The sequence below is a fragment of the Podarcis filfolensis genome, assembly GCF_964270895.1.
Source record: "Podarcis filfolensis genome assembly, chromosome: 8".
NCBI lineage: Eukaryota > Metazoa > Chordata > Lepidosauria > Squamata > Lacertidae > Podarcis > Podarcis filfolensis.
The window spans coordinates 7275920-7285833 of NC_139611.1; positions in this window are offsets into that span (position 1 = coordinate 7275920).

A 9914-nucleotide genomic window follows, 5' to 3' on the forward strand; every position below is an offset into this window, starting at 1 on the left:
ATTCTTAAGCAATAGCATTTTGCTTGTGAACACACTGGTTGTTAAAATGTAGGCTTCGAAGATACATTTCTTATGGAATTAATGTTACTTTAGCGAAGGCAGCTCTTTAGTTTGCTTGTTGTGTTTTTTTTGTCGCATCAACAAAGCACCAACCAGGCCTTTAATCGTTTCAGTTTAATTGTTCTACACTCTTCCCGTTAAGAGCAGTGATGTGATTCTTGAAGGTAAATTCTGGGACAATCCCTTACATTTGCTGTACTTGGCAAAACTAAGCAGGCACAGCCCCCCCGCCCCACCTCCCCATGCGGTGGGTACTTCCTCCCTCTTGACATTTTCCAAGCTCTGAATTATAGTTGGGCTAAATAATATAAGATGACATGTTATTTATTTCACTCCCTGTGTTTTCGTTCTTTGCATAGCCGCCTCCTGCTCCTCTAATAATTCCACAAATAGACCCCAGTTTAGAAATGCCTCTATTTGTTTAAGTTTCCCTTTCATATCTTCCTCCTTCTTGGATGTTGTTTCTGCTCTTGAAAAGGTTGCTGACTTCTTAGACTGTGGCTACTTTCTACTTCTTCTTAAGTAAATGATTTATAGTTGTAAATTAGCTGGGTTATAATAGATGACAAGGTCCCAATTTTTCTGTGGGTGTCATCACATTTGCAGTATTGATATCTATATGCATGCATATTTTAAATGAAAGGTTACATCACTTTTGCAAGGGGATTAATGTATTCCAAGACGGATCGAAAAATTATTGAAGGCTTCAGGGCTCTTAAGCAGAGAATCTGACAAAGGAGACCCAGGCATGGTCCATTTTATATAGCTCCATGGGTCCGAGGGGAGAGGCTGACCTGCTGTCTGTTGCACATTGGTGCCACCACTTTGAGTGGCCAGAGGGTAGTATTGCAGCTTACCAGTTTGACAGGGGTCGGGTGACATAATGGCCTAATAGGATTCCAGCTGATCCTTAAAAAATGCTGATGCACTGTTAGCTTGCACAGTTGAGTTGCATCATGCAGTTCCATTCAAGATCTAGTCCTGCCTTTTTCTTCTCCCTGCGTTTCTCTGCCTTCCTCCCTTCCGCTGGTTGCTTGCATGCGAAGGGGTCAGAGGAGGCAGCAATGGGGGAGGCTTCTGGCCAGTGAAGGAAAAGGTAAATGGGCTAGACATGATTTCCCCCTATATGCATGACCTTCAAAACAGAATCCTCCACGTATGACGTGACTCAGCTGTATCAACATGACCACAACATTGCAACATAGTAATAGGAAGAAGTAATAGTTCCACTTTATTCCGCGCACTGTTCCGGACACCCAACTGTAAGAAGAACGTAGACAAGCCGGAAGGCCAACAAAGGTGGTCAGACATATTGAAAACAAGTCCTGTAAGGAAAGATGGAAGGAACCTTGGTATAGTTACCCTGGGAAGGGGTTTGATAGCCCAGGAAAAGGATGTCATGCAGAAGCAGGAAAAGCCTTGTTTGCTGCCCCAGAGGGCAAGATTCACTCTCAGAGGCGTACGTTACAGAAGGGTAGATTTTTGACTGAACATTAGGAGAAACTGCTTGGTGAGCTGCTCAACAGTGAAACCAATGACCTAAGAGGGGAAGTGACCTTCAAGCAGAGGTTGTGCAGCCATTCAGCTCTGGATTCCCTGAATCTGGCAGTGGAAAGGGAGCCCCCATTTTGGAATCCCTCCGAGATACAGTTGGACCCTAGTCCTTGAAGCAGTAGATGGCCAGCCCAAGACCTGCTTATTCGCTCAGGCTTTTAGTGGAACCTGATGTTGGAATTTAGACCTTTTAAGTTGCTTCCAGGGTGTCACTATTTTCACATGGGGTTCAGGTCTCACAGTTTCAGTAGACTGGGAGGGTTTACGAAACAAACCCGCTTCCCCAAAAGTTCTGACTTTTTGCACCAAGGAAAGGGATATGAAAGTGTGAGGTGACTCTGGCTTTGATGCAATTTCATCTAGCCTCCCCTGGCTCCCCACTAACAAATCAGAATGAATCAACAGTTTGTCTGAAAGTGCCTTTGACTGGTTGTGAAATTTACCTGCCTATTTTTTTGCTAATTGTGTTGAGAATTTAAAACTTTGAGTCGCAACCCACTCTGAAATCCATGTGCAATTAAGAACTGGCAAGAAATGTTTTTAAAGAAATGAAATGAATACATGGCCCTACAAGGTCCTCTTCCTCTGTGATAAGGCTTCTGGCTCTTTCCTTGTTCCCCATTTTAAGGAATTTGCTTTCTAGGTTAAGATGGATGTGCCTGTTCCCAACAGGAAGGTTCCCCAAGTTTGTGTTTCGCTGCCCAATGATATAAAGACCGAATGATTTGATAGAATGCTCCTATGTAATACCACGCTGAAAAAGATTCCAAGTTCTGGAGGCACCTATGACCAACGAGAATAGTTGACTCTTCAAAAATTTTAAAAAGGTAATACGTTGCATTTGGAAAAGACAGGGAAAATGTGTGCTTCCTTTCTCTCTGACATGTAAGGGAGTCTCAGAAGGAAATCAGCCCTGAGTGCTCACTGGAAGGACAGATCCTGAAGCTGAGGCTCCAAGACTTTGGCCACCTCATGAGAAGAGAGACTCCCTGGAAAAGACCCTGCTGTTCGGAAAGATGGAGGGCACAAGGAGAAGGGGACAACAGAGGACGAGATGGTTGGACAGTGTTCTCGAAGCTACCAGCATGAGTTGACCAAACTGCGGGAGGCAGTGGAAGGCAGGAGTGCCTGGGGTGCTCTGGTCCAGGGGGCCACGAAGAGTCAGACATGACTAAACGACTAAGCAACAACAACAGAAGCATGACAGCACTTTCACGTGCTTTCAGTCTGGTGACGTTTCAGCACACAACTGAGAAGACAGGAAGTGACACAGCATTGCTTTCTCAGTTGCGCAGGGGTGAATCAAGGCCTTTAAAGGACCTAAGAACTGAGAAAATTATGGTGCCCCCAATATATAAGATCAAAGCAATTCTGAACCGCGAAATAGAATAAAATTAAAATAATTTGATACTTGGAAGAAGAAGAAACCATTAAAGCAGTCATGGTGGGGAAAATAAGAACTCCCCCCCCTTTTTCAATTCTCTTCTTTTTACTTATCCCCACCTAAACCAGGGGGTGTCTTACTAACATAGATCGAAATTATGCGAGGGAATCTGATTTTACCATGTGTTGAAATAAATCTGCATTGTATTATTTTACGGTTTAGTACTGCTTTTGTTATAAACTACATGTTTGCGACACCATAATATTGTCAGTGCAATGACTGACAACCTAGACAACATCTTAAAAAGCAGAGACATCACCTTGCCGACAAAGGTCCATATAGTTAAAGCTATGGTTTTCCCAGTAGTGATGTATGGAAGTGAGAGCTGGACCATAAAGAAGGCTGATCGCCGAAGAATTGCTGCTTTTGAATTATGGTGCTGGAGGAGACTCTTGAGAGTCCCATGGACTGCAAGAAGATCAAACCTCTCCATTCTGAAGGAAATCAGCCCTGAGTGCTCACTGGAAGGACAGATCGTGAAGCTGAGGCTCCAATACTTTGTCCACCTCATGAGAAGAGAAGACTCCCTGGAAAAGACCCTGATGTTGGGAAAGAGGGGAAGGGGACGGCAGAGGACGAGATGGTTGGACAGTGTTCTCGAAGCTACCAGCATGAGTTTGACCAAACTGCGGGAGGCAGTGGAAGACAGGAGTGCCTGGCATGCTCTGGTCCATGGGGTCATGAAGAGTCGGACACGACTAAACAACTAAACAACAACAACAATATTGTCAGTGCCTCTAGAGGTAATCATTCAGCCCTGATCCTGCATCTCTCCCAGCTGCCCCCCCCCCAACACACTGGATTCATCCCTATGTTGTAAGCCTTCCAGCTAGGATTTATTGGGGAGTGGCTGAGGAGCCTGTGCCATGGCACCCCAAAGCCTTTTTAAAGTCCTTGCAGAACCTCTGCTTCCAGCAGGCCTGTCACTTTGCCCTGGCAGGTGCTTTCACCTTGGAAGGATGTTCTTGTCAGCTCTTATCCATTAACTGGCTCTTCCTTTGAAGGGAAGGCGCCCCCTCTGGGGAAATTCCCTGATGATTCAGCCTGCTGCAGTCTTCTCTTCGAGTCAGCATCTAGTTCACTCACTTCAGAGGGAAGTTGCATTAAGATTCTGGGCTGCTGAAGGTGACGCGTATCCAATAGTTGGTGACCTTCCTACTGGCACCGACTTTAGACAAGACTTAGCAAGGTGCTGCTATTCAGTTAACTGGATTTCAGCAAAGGCTTAGCTCCTTTTTACCGTGAAACTGTCAGGCCCACCTTCCCTGTCTTTAGCTGTATCCAGCCAGATGCTGTAGGGCAGCTTGGTGCCTTCCAGATGTGGTTGGACTACAACTCCTATCAGCTGGCTGGGGCTGATGGGAGTTGTAGTCCAACAAGACTTGGAGGGCGCCAGGTTCTTTGCAGGAAATGGATGTGGCACCCCAGGACTGGCAGCTGAATGTATCAGGCCTTCAGAATTCTCCCCCAGACCACCTCCCAGCCCAGCCCTGGTGAGGCACCTCCTGTGTTGCTTTTCATGGCTGGAATATGACCTTGGGACCGCAGTAAGATGTGCGCATGCATGCGTTGAAACTTCTGACTTTTGGCCTTCCTTTTGGGCATAGTCGGCCAATTGGTGCCAAAGAAAGACAGAACATTTTTTATGTACGCAACAACAGCAGCAAGAATACTTCTCGCTAAATATTGGAAGACACAAGATTTACCCACCGTGGAAGAATGGCAGATGCAAGTGATAGACTATATGGAGATGGCAGAAATGACCGGCAGAATTCGAGACCTGGGAGAAGAGTTGATGGAAGAGGACTGGAAAAAGTTCAAGGATTATCTACAGAAATATAGTAAATTGTTTGAATGTTAAAATGATGTGGGATGTAAAGGTAACACGGCATTTGGGATATGGTTAAAAGAGGTATAAAAAAAAAGGATCTAAAAAAGAGGGGAAATTAGAGATATAACAAGTGGGAGTATACAATTATAAATGAGATGTGAAAGAGGGTTAGAATTTGCTGAATTTGACAGAATAAAGAGGAACACAAAAAAGGGAGATGTGAGGAGGTCAGGAAAGAGGGATATAGAACCTTGAAATTTAAAAGTGGATTCCTTTTCTTTTTCTTGTTTTTTACTAAGTGTGTATTTTTTGTTTTTTATGTTGATATGTTTTTGTTTGATTTTTATGTGTTGTAAAATCCTAATAAACATTTATTAAAAAAAAAAGAAACTTCTGACTTTTGCACAGAAGGAATAAACCCTATTGCACAAAAGTAAGGCTCACAGTCATCACTCCCTGACCAATACGGGCATGCCAAGTGTCCCAATTTTCCAGAGATAGTCTCAGATTTACAGACGCCATCGTGGTTTCTGATTTGATCCCGGAATGTCCCACTTTTCTTTAGGATGTCCCTATTTTCACCGGAGAAATACTGGGATGTCTCTGTTTTCATTGGAGAAATGTTGGAGGGTATGGCAATGTGGCCCACTAGGAAATAAACCCCTTGGGCTGAAAAAGCCCTCACCCCACCCCCAGTGCTGAAGATCAGGGTGCACTTGTGGCTCTAATGTTTTGTTGTAATTTTGTGAGTCATTCTGAGTCTGGAGAAAAGTGGCATGCAAGAAATTGTTTTCTTATTTCAACCATTTATACAACGCTTAATTGCAATCGTCTCTAAGCAGTATACAAGTAATGCAACAAAAATTAAAATAAACAAATAGCCCCCACTTTACTGTAGTTAATGTGGGACAGAGCAATGGGAGCTGACCCCGTTGCGTGGATTCAAACTGCGGACCTTGCGATTGACGAGCCCAAGAGGCTCAGTGGTTTAGACCACAGCTCCACCTGCATCCCCTGGCTGTATTGTACAGTGGTACCTCGGGTTAAGTACTTAATTCGTTCTGGAGGTCCGTTCTTAACCTGAAACTGTTCTTAACCTGAAGCACCACTTTAGCTAATGGGGCCTCCTGCTGCTGCCGCACCGCCGGAGCACGATTTCTGTTCTCATCCTGAAGCAAAGTTCTTAACCCGAGGTACTGTTTCTCGGTTAGCAGAGTCTGTAACTTGAAGCGTATGTAACCTGAAGCGTATGTAACCCGAGGTACGACTGTATTCTCAGTTGCATTTAGGTTTTCCTCCCCATTGTATCTTCATTTTATTTTTTCTATCTCTGCATGCATTTGTATTGATTTCACTTATTCCTTTTACTGTACAGTGTTACCTCGGGTTACAGACACTTCAGGTTACAGACTCACCCAGAAATAGTACCTCAGGTTAAGAATTTTGCTTCAGGATGAGAACAGAAATCGTGCTCCAGCGGCGTGGCAGCAGCAGGAGGCCCCATTAGCTAAAGTGGTACCTCAAGTTAAGAACAGTTTCAGGTTAAGAACGGAACTCCAGAACGAATTCAGTTCTTAACCTGTACAGTGTTCAGTGGTACCTTGGTTCTCGAACTTAATCCGTTCTGGGAGTCCATTCAACTCCCGAAACCGTTCAAAAACCACGGTTCGGCTTCCAATTGGCTGCAGGAGCTTCCTGCACTCCATCAAAAGCCGTGTTCAGCTTCTGAAAAACATTAGCAAACTTACTTCCGGGTTTGCAGTGTTCAGGAGCCAATTTTTTTGACAACTAAGCTGTTCGGGAATGTGTATGAATTGGACAAAGGTGTCCCTCCTTCATGGTGGAGTGATCCTTTGAATGCATTTTGAAGCATTCACCTGAGATGTTTTAAGTGCAAGCATAAAACGGCAAGGTGTGAATTTGGCAGTTGCGTAAATGAAGATCACACGGGTGTTTTTGTCAACAGGACCCGTGTCTGTAGGCAACACCTTGCCCAGTTTACCCGATAGCAAAACCCGGGTTCAGCCCTGTGCAACCTGTTAAACATTCCAGTTCAATGCAGGAATAGCCAAAACAATATGGAATGGTATCTGAAGAAGTGTGCATGCACACGAAAGCTCATACCAAGAACTAACTTAGTTGGTCTTTAAGGTGCTACTGGAAGGAAAATTGTTTGTTTTGTTTTGAATATGGAATGGTGTCCTGCATGAAAGGTGGTAACTCCCCTAATCTTCTTCAGTAAATAGACTTTGGTCTTCTTATCTTGTGGTAGGATATCAGCGAAGTAACATTGACTGATTGGTTTAATCCGCAAGTCTCCAGCCAAGTTTTTCTGGAGATAAAATAAGGGCCATTTATGTGAAAAGTCCAGTGACAGGTACAAAGGATAAGGGATAAGTTTTTTCTCCCTCTCTTTCCATGCCAGGCATAATATTGCCAGCTTCTATCATGTCACCTCTTCCTCACCTTTTCTCTAAACCTAAAACCCCGCATGGTTTTATGGGACGCGGGTGGCACTGTGGGTTAAACCACAGAGCCTAGGACTTGCCGATCAAAAGGTCGGCGGTTCGAATCCCCGCGACGGGGTGAGCTCCCGTTGCTCGGTCCCTGCTCCTGCCAACCTAGTAGTTCAAAAGCACATCAAAGTGCAAGTAGATAAATAGGTACTGCTCCGGTGGGAAGGTAAACGGTGTTTCCGTGCGCTGCTCTGGTTCGCCAGAAGTGGCTTAGTCATGCTGGCCACATAGGACCCAGAAGCTGTACGCCGGCTCCCTTGGCCAATAAAGCGAGATGAGCGCCGCAACCCGAGTCGGCCACGACTGGACCTAATGGTCAGGGGTCCCGTTACCTTTACCTAAAACCCCGCAATGCTGCACCCTTTCCTTGTAGGGAAGTCATTCCACCCCCTTGGTCATTCTGGCTGCCCTTACGGTTGCCAAAGCCTACCCGCCCTGGCCAGGCCACCCTCTTCCCTGATTGTAGCACAATCCTTGCCCTTCCATTCTCCCCCTTCTCATTCACAGCTGCAATGGCAGGCTTTGAGTCACCCTCTTGCTTCAGCAGCTACCCAATGGAAGATGCACGCTGCTGGCTGCTAAGGAGCAATTCCCCCACCCCCTGCTTATTTCAGAACCAGCCAATATGGGGGACTAATCCTGTGTACTTCCTCTTCCTCTTCTGCATGTAGGTCACCAGCAAGCCTTAGGAACCCACCAGCTAACATTCATATTTTATTTTATTTTTTAATCTGTTTCAATTCTTGGAAGGGAGGGGGAATTGCATGGCAAGCTTCTTGCATGGCTGCAAGTAAAATGTATTTTCCAGCACGCTGCCGCCACCAGTTTCATTAAACAAAGAAATGTAAAGGATTGTTATTTTTTCCCCGATGAAAAGAATGAGAGGGAGAGAGATTAGCAAGGTCCCATCTGCCCTTGTCGCTGGCTCAGCTGCCTTCAGCAGGTTGGGCAGCTTCTTGTGCAAAATATGAGCCTTTTTTGAAGGAGACCTTTCCATTTTTCTAGTTTTCACTCTTTCCCCTCTTTCCCCAAACACAGTTGGAGACGGGCTGCTTCTGCCAAAGCGCATTATTATTATTATTATTATTATTATTATTATTATTATTATAGATTTTCAAAATCCCAAAACTTTGATCAACTTAATATGTTGCAATCACTATAAACTTTCCCCGCAAAGGCCCATATTATCCAACTGCTTATGGTGGCATTTCAGCAGGTTTGAGACACTTCGATTGCGTACGTTGCCCTTTAACAAAACCTAGCTTTAAGTGCATCTTAAAGAAACTATAATGACCCCAGTGGAATTAATTGGTATAACAGGGAGCAGATAGAATGGAGGACTGAAATGCCTTTTTAAAAACCTCATTCAGGAAATCAAACCTGCTTGCCTGGTCCCAGGGCAGGGAGGCTCTGAGCATACCATGAGTGCCTTGCAATAAAAATGACACTGCAGCCAGTAAGGAGCCATGGATTGCAGCACAACAGGCAGCCTCTGGGCATGCTCAGAGTGCATTGCAAAAGGAAATAGACAGGTCGTTCTAAAGTTCCCTGTGGGGAGGAAGCCTCTAGACTAGGGATGGAAGAACCTGTCAGTTTGAGCAGGAAGTGCGGGGAGAGGAGGTACATGCGGAGGAGTGGGATAAACAAAAGAATAAATAATGCGATGGAGTTGGCCGATGTCTTCCTGCTTACATAATCCGCGAGGGTTCCTCCGAAAGCGCAACTCTGCATGATAAGGCAAATTGCAGCAATAGGAGCAATTACTGTTGTGGTTTGGCAGCCGCAGACCTTTGGAATGAGAAACCGCTCCTTTGACACCCAAGGCAGCTGCAAGGATCAGGTTTCGAAAAGAGATCCATCTGCTGAAATGCTGCACCTCCTGTTGGCCTAGCTGAGCATCCTCCAGCAATGCACTGGTTAAATGCGAGGTGCAGAAGCCCACATCCTGCCAGCCCCCATAGCCACCCCCAGGAGAATCCAAAAATGCAGCAGGTCGCTATGTTGATCCATTGATATAACTATCTGTTTCCACCAGCATCTCTCAGCCTGGTGCCCTCAGTTTGCTTTGGACTACAGCTCCCATCAGCCCCATGCTGGCGGAGGCTGATGGGAGCTGTAAAGGTAAAGGTAAAGGGACCCCTGACCATTAGGTCCAGTCGTGGCCGACTCTGGGGTTATGGCGCTCATCTCCCTTTATTGGCCGAGGGAGCCGGCGTACAGCTTTCGGGTCATGTGGCCAGCATGACTAAGCCGTTTCTGGCGAACCAGAGCAGTGCACGGAAACGCCGTTTACCTTCCTGCCAGAGTGGTTCCTATTTATCTACTTGCACTTTGATGTGCTTTCGAACTGCTAGGTTGGCAGGAGCAGGGACCGAGCAACGGGAGCTCACCCCGTCGCGGGGATTCGAACCGCCAACCTTCTGATTGGCAGGTCCTAGGCTCTGTGGTTTAACTCACAGCGCCACCCGCGTCCCAATGGGAGCTGTAGTCCAAAGCAAACCAAGGGCAC